A 7,558-nucleotide genomic window follows, 5' to 3' on the forward strand; every position below is an offset into this window, starting at 1 on the left:
AGAAGCTCAACTAACCTCTCATATCTAAAAACTCCACCTTCAATTTTTAAATCCATAATGAAATTGCAGTATAAATCAATCTGACATGGGGACTAATTATGGTAGCCCCACTAGGAAGTGTTTTGGAACACCATTAGTTTGAAAAGCCATTTACAGTTAAATTGTTGCTAAACAATTGCTTTATATAAATAACACTTCATATGGAAAGCCAAATATATCATAACAGCTCATTTTTTCTTGCCATTATTCTTAGGTGAATTTATTGTAAGTTACTAGAAGACATGCAAAGTGCATGCCAGATGAGAACTCTGTATTTATAGCACACTAAGTCGGTCAGCAAACAGAATCTACTAAAAATATCCACAATGGTATGCAGCACGCCCACCCTTTGGGGACTATTCACACGCTGTGGTGGTCTGATTTTTAGACAGAGCAGACAAGAAAGAAGAAAACACCCAGGTTGGTCAGTTCCTAAAGACTAAGAGTAATGGAATCAAATCACATACAACGCTTTGTATTCTCTGTGGCAGGCAGTCAGACACCCTGAGCCCTACAAGATTTTCCTGCGTACTTCCTGATCTCTCCGGGTCAATACTATGCAATCTCCATGCAAGGAACAGAAGCATGAGCCAAGTGAAAGTGAGAACCAGCTTCATTCTTACTATGGCTTATCCTCTCATTTTTGAGGATAAGTGTCAGGAATTTGAAGCCTACCAAACAACAGACACCAGACAGTTCTGGATGCACACCAAGAAATCCTTATGAAAGTCGCAATGATCATCTACAAAGGAAAGGTGGCCTTGGGAACCATAGGCACTTGTTTAGGAAATATCTAACCAGAGAGTCGACAGCAAAAACACTGTCCTGGATTCTTATGAAGTGCTGTTCTGGTTTTACTCAGGTAAACATCTTTTTTACACAAATTGCTTTCTTTCGATGTATAAGACGCATGTCTTTAAAGAAATTCCAAAATAAAAACTCAGAGCACTCAACGGTTTCTCACTGTTTCTTTTCACAGGTTAAACATCTGCAAGAACACGTTCCATTACCATAGTAAATGAATGCAATCTGTAGGAATGACCATACATCTCTCCTGAAACTAATTAAACTATTAATGAACAGTAGACACGCTGCAGAAAAGTGTTGAAAATAATATAGATTTGGTTCATACATCTACAAAAGCAGGGAAAACCTACCCAAAAACCTTCATAACATTATGCGAAACTTAAAAGTTTCATGCAAGGCTAAGACAGTATATCAAGAACATTTACATGATTAAGTTTTCCATGAGCAGCTGGCAAAAACAGGAGAGGAGAACTTACCCAAATAGATGGGTAGGCAATGTGTTTTAAAAATAGTTTTGAATTTCTATCAGTGACAAAAGGCTTTCTTTATAAGACAAAAAAATTACTTGGGAGGTTGTTGGAGACTAGTCTGCAATTATGTGAGAGAACATGAGGAGAGGCACACTGTCAGGATATCAGAGTTGGATTTGGTATTCAGAAGACAGTAAAGAGAAAAGCCTTTGTTTGAACTGGCACTGCAAAGGCTCAATCAGGTATTATCACTGTCTTGATAGAAATATTTATATATGCCATTACAATTAGGCTGTTTCCTTTTCTTCAGACCATTAACTATTTATGTTTCCCCCCTAAATGTAGTACTGCCATTTTTATTATTTGGCTTCTCCTACCCACTTTTGTTTACCAGGCAGTAGGAAGAGAAGAAAAAGAAGCACTTCAAAGATCCTCTAAAGCTTGCCTCAGTCTTTACTCCAGTGCCCCAAGCCTCTCACCATCACAGAGACCTGGCTCCCTCTTCAACTGATAGAAATCCAACACAGCTCCCATGGGCTTCACTAGAACTACCAGAAGATCCAAACAGTGCTCATTGAGTTCTTTTAGCTCATTTGTCCAAGTATGTAACATTTGAGACTAAAACCAGCCTCCTGACTAAGCTGAAGCAGGTGGGCGGTAGTGGTGGACTTTTTGCTTCTTTTTCCTGTCTCACATCCACTCCTTAGGAGAGTTTATGTCTCTGCTACCAACAAGGAACTGTATGCTGCCCACTATATGTATGCAGGAACAGAAGAGCCCACTAAATATAGGAACAGGAACACCCTGAAAAGGGACTGGATTCCTCAAATTCATGTCAGAACACCTCTTCTGAAACTCTCTATCAATAGACTTTATCCTTGGTCTGCTTTCCTAGCACATTGGATTTGTCAATCTGTATTTTGGTTAACAATGATAATACATTTCCAAAACCTCCCTTATCTTCAGCGACTGCTGAAGTGACTCTTCTCTCTTACTTTGGAGTCAACTCATACGTATAACTGAAGAGAAAGTGAGGCTCACATCTATCTTTCCCCCAATCTGTGGTTGTTGTGAAGTTATCTGTATGTGTACAGAGATGTTTGTATTTCTCTCAGCTCCCAAATTGGTCTCCATTTTAACCTTCTTCTACAATCAGCAGACTTCAGCCAGCCTCTCATTGTTATTGCTCTCATTTTTGCAAAGTGGACAAACATAGATATGATTGTGTTTCATTGGTGCAGCCAAGTGAAAAGAAACAAATCAAAACACCAAAGCAGAGAGCCTCTTAGCTTTCACTGCTCTGCATCTTGGAAGACTTATGAACAGCAAGACTATCTGAAAACGTACATGAGATTTTTTTGTGTTCACAACAGCAAATAGCGGTGTTATCATACCTCAAAAAAAAAAAAAAGGCAGAATTTGTATGGAAAAGTTATAGCTTTTATTACAATAAAACCTTGCAAAAACTCATTGTGAATTGTTAGGAAGTAATTTAGAGAAATACATATTGTATCAAAGATTCACTGGCCTTCCTCAAACATCAAAAAAAAAAAAATTCAAACTGCCAGGAAAAGAAGGTACATCAAGTAGTACCAACGCGTACAGGCTGAAACTACAACAACAAGTTTCACTGCTTCGTACATGATTCACACACAGGATATCCGAATAGTCTCACTACAAAGCACGCTTCCCAACACTTCTCCCAAGTCAGGGGGCAAAGACCTCAGAGCTATGACTTTGGCTGGCAAAACAGGAGCAGCATTGAAGTCTGAAGCGTTTAAGAGTTTCACGATTTCTCAAAGCAATAGTACTTGTGTGATCCTGGGAGAGATGGGCAAGGAAGTGATCAAAAGACAGTCATACCCCCCCAAAGGTGTGAGAATGATGAAGAGAATGTCAAGAACATATGCAAATGTACCATATAACTAAACAGATCAGATAAAAAACAAAACAAGATGCGGCTTTCTAGGCAGTTTGTGAGATGTCTAAAAAACTTCTTTTCTGAGACTTCACATCATTCCTTTACTGATATCTGCTTCCCACAATCCAACAAGGAGTTCAGGCTATAACCTGAGGCTTCTGTGAACTTTCTTCTATAGAATGAAAAATTCATTTAAATGTTTCTACCAGTTTTTACTATAAACAGATGCTATTACAACATAGCTATAGCATTCTACCCATACTGTGTTACATACATTCAGTAACTGGCAATAAGTCCTGCACTGTAAAGTAATTAATAAAAAAGCCTAATCATTATTTGGCTTAAGAAGAATGTAACAAACTTTCTTCACCTAATAAAACTGAATAGACACAACCTAATCTCCAAATTATTACTCCAAGTCTTGACATAGGGCTGAAAGCTGTAACCAGTTGTATCCGACAACACTGTGTATTTAAAAACCTGTCTACAAATACATCATATAAAATTGTGTATTACCATATGTAACACAAACTGAGATTTTTGTATGATATTTGTACAGTCTCTGCTCAATCAACTTGAATGAAGAAATTATGTGGAAATTTAAAAGACTCAATATGTAACATTTCTGCTCCTCTTCAGTTGAACTTTTACATATTCTTCCCTAAGAAACTTTTAAAGACAAAAAATATTTAAAGGCTTTATTCTTGTCGTATAAGAATATTCCCAAGAAGAGATTCAAATTTGAACACCAGAAGGATACTTATAGTAAGTGTTTTCACCTAGAATTCTCCTTGTTGTGACCACCCAGAAACAGGATCACAAACATGAAGTGGCTTCTGAGGAGCTGTCAACATTTTAAGTGACAGAAGTAACACATCAGCAATTACCCAAAGCAAAGAAAATTCCAAAAGATAGTCCATTTTTAGCTGAACCAATTGCTGCAAGCATCATTGACAAAAACAAGCTGTATTGTAACTACAGCAGTAGCTTTGCTGCAGTGCTGACAGTTTACATGGGAGTACTTACTGCCTCAAAACACAGTGGAAAACCTAACTGTGGATCTCAGGGCCAACTCTTCTACACGCTGTTCTTAACAGGAGAATATTTACTTTGGGGCTGGGAGAGAGGGGAAGTCCCATTCACTGCAGAACAGAGTGGGAAACCACTGGTCAAAATTCCTGATAACAGTGTTATCACCTTAAGGGAAGCTGGAACTTGGCACTGTGTTGCAAGAAAGCTTGAATGTCACGTGCAAGTTTGGCCTCTGCATCTGGGAGTGCCGTAAGATCTTATGGAATTTGGGTCTCACTCTGCTTAATGCTCTAAGCCTACTCCGGGCATGCTTGCAGCACAAAGTTAAACACATACATATTTCTTTTTTTGTGAGACCAAAGCCCCAATTATTCAGTGAATTGAACTCTCCCTGAGATGAGACATAAGGTTACAAAGCAGTCTTTACTCTGTTCTTTAATGTACATTTACTATGTACTTTGATGATAACGGTCCACAAGCCTGAGGTCAGACAGGAACATCAGACCCTTACAGGCAGGAAAGGCTGCTGTTACTGCAGTTCCTGTAAAGGGACACAGTAAATAAATGATCATACTTTCCAATACGTTAACATACAATAATATACTAAATTTTATATTCTCATTCAAATGGTGCATTAACAAGCATAGTATGGATTTAAGTATGTTACACTAGAGAGTTAGTATTTACATATTACTTCAGTATGCAAAGCTGCTCAGTAAAAGTGACAGAGTGTAATTCACTAATGGCAAATTAATTACAGTAATTTAATAAATGCAACACCCACACGTCACTGATTGATGAAGCCAAGCAGTATGCCTAAAAACAAATAGTTGGAGATTCAGTTCAACTTATGGAAGTTATTTTTGTTCTTTTTTATTTTAGTTTTCATAGAATTGCTATGCTAAATCTCAAAATTAATTTCAGTAGTTTTCAATAGAAAAGGAAACAATTCAGCTAATTTGTAAGTTACAAAACAAGGGAGGGGACTTCAAGCATGCTTATGATACTCAAGATAAATGCCAGATACCACACCTAGACAAGCTTGAGCTAGTTACCATCAGGACAAAAACAATGCTTCAAGTTATTTTTCATCATGCCGATGCAACTAAACGTATGATCTCCAGTGGGGCTACTCATTCCCAGCATCTAATTATTACAAGGAATCAAGAAAACACAAAGCATGCAACTAAATAAGGAGGCAAAAATTCAATGTGATGTGGTAGAATGTATCACTGATACCACAGAATATTTAAATTGCAAAAAAGAATAATGTTTCGAGTGAGGCCGCCTTCACAGGTGTTACAGTATTATGATTAAACAGTTTTTCATCCTGATAAGAAATACTAAGATTTTTAAGAGAAAAATCAAGTAGATTCATGACCATCTTGTGACCACATAAAGACAGTGTATTTTGAAACTTGCTACTCAGACCCCTAACATATGGCATTCCTCATTTATTAGTCAGTAGATGAAAAGAGTGTACCTCTCCTGGCACTTTTCCTCACCAGGGAAAGCAACAAGCTTTGCATCATTTCAGCCTATATCCTCTTTAAAATGCCAATTTCAGAGATTTGCAAAAGACAAAATATGGTGTAGTACAGCAATTAATACGTTATTACATGCTATAGAAAATTACGATCAAACTCAGAGTTATTCTGAAGAGACCTTCAGATGTTACTGATCCTCATCACTGCATTTACATTTAATCCACTCCCTCCTGGCAGCAAGGCAGGTTGCAAGACAATGTTTAAGCAAGGAGAAAAAAAAAAGTTTTACCTTTGAGCAACAACTGGCTACATATTTTAATGATTCCCTTGTGCTTAGCACGAAGTGCACAGTACTCTGTGGTAAGGCATACTTTCATCACTGAGAGAAATGCATGCACCTTCTTCCCCCACAAGCAACCTTGATGGCGTAATGAGCATCCTTGCAACAAAGCACTCCTATTGAGCAGCTTGGTACTGAGAACAGTTATGTTTTCTTTCTTAAGGGCAAATATTTCTTTATTGTAATAGGTCTTGACAGCTTTCTGTTAATATTCAACCACTGCGCTGGGAGGAGACAGTTTTAGACCTAGGAAGTAACAGCTATGCTGTCTTCAGGTCAACACACCGACGACATATAGGTGGCAGGCCACGTGACAGAAACCTCGCGCACCCTATGAGGGTCAGACCGAAGACAGCTCTGCTTTGGCTAAAAACAGGTTGCATCACAGAAAAGAAGAAAACCCAGCCTGCTACAAATAGTATTCACAAACGGATTAACTAAAATACAGAAACACAGGTATTTTACATTAGCCTTCTCTTTCCCAAAAGAGAGCTTTTTGGGAAGTTGATTAGTATTTAGGCAGATTATAATACATGTATATATATATACACACACATTAGCATTATCAAGAGAATGGATCTATTAAAAAAGTCACCTTGCACCTTAATGTTTGATTTATACAAACAACGACCTTTAGAATAAGCATTACTGAAAGTAGTCAGCAACTCTGAAAGCAGCTGGGAACTTACAGGCAGATTTTTAACTTTAATGTAAAGAACACAGGCAGTAAACTGCAAGTCCTATACCAGCCCTCTTCATCTCAATATCACAGGACAGACAAAAAACTATGACAACTTGCTCCACGTTTAATACGCGTCTTAAAGGGCCTCAGCTTCTTGGTTAATTCAGAGTTTAGCGGAATGTTTCTCCTGCCTTAAGAACACATCCTCAAGATCATACGGTACCGGTGCTGCAAGCCTGTACTTGAGCGACACGGACAGCTATCCGGCTCTACGCCTCTCTTGGGGGGAAAATAAACAAAGAAACTTACTTTAACTTCTGTTCTTCTTAACAGACTTTGAGAACCGAGAACTTAGAGGAATAAGCATCAACCACATATTAATCAGTGCCTTAAAGAGGGGTTTGGTCCGATTTTAGAATAAACGGCGGAGACACATGATCCAATTAAATTCTAATTATGTAAGTAGTAGGCAAGAGTATTTACACAGGCACAGATTACAGCTATTAGAGTCTAAAGTCGCCAGCCGGAGAAGCTCCGCTTCCTCTTCGCCGTCCCGACCGCACCGCCGCGGGGTTCGTTTCATTTTTAACGTTCCCCTTCCACAGCTCTCGTTACAAACAATAAGAGACGGCTGGCTTGAAAACCCTCTCTCCAAACCGTGTCACCCCTCCGGCGGGCGCAAGCCTTGGAAGTGCCGCCGTTCTCCCCAAAGTGATGATTCATTACCCGTCCCACCTCCGGGCCGGGAGCCGGGGAAGGAGCCCCCACACACACACCCCG

The sequence above is a fragment of the Charadrius vociferus genome, unplaced genomic scaffold, assembly GCF_000708025.1.
Source record: "Charadrius vociferus isolate BGI_N301 unplaced genomic scaffold, ASM70802v2 scaffold722, whole genome shotgun sequence".
Lineage (NCBI taxonomy): Eukaryota > Metazoa > Chordata > Aves > Charadriiformes > Charadriidae > Charadrius > Charadrius vociferus.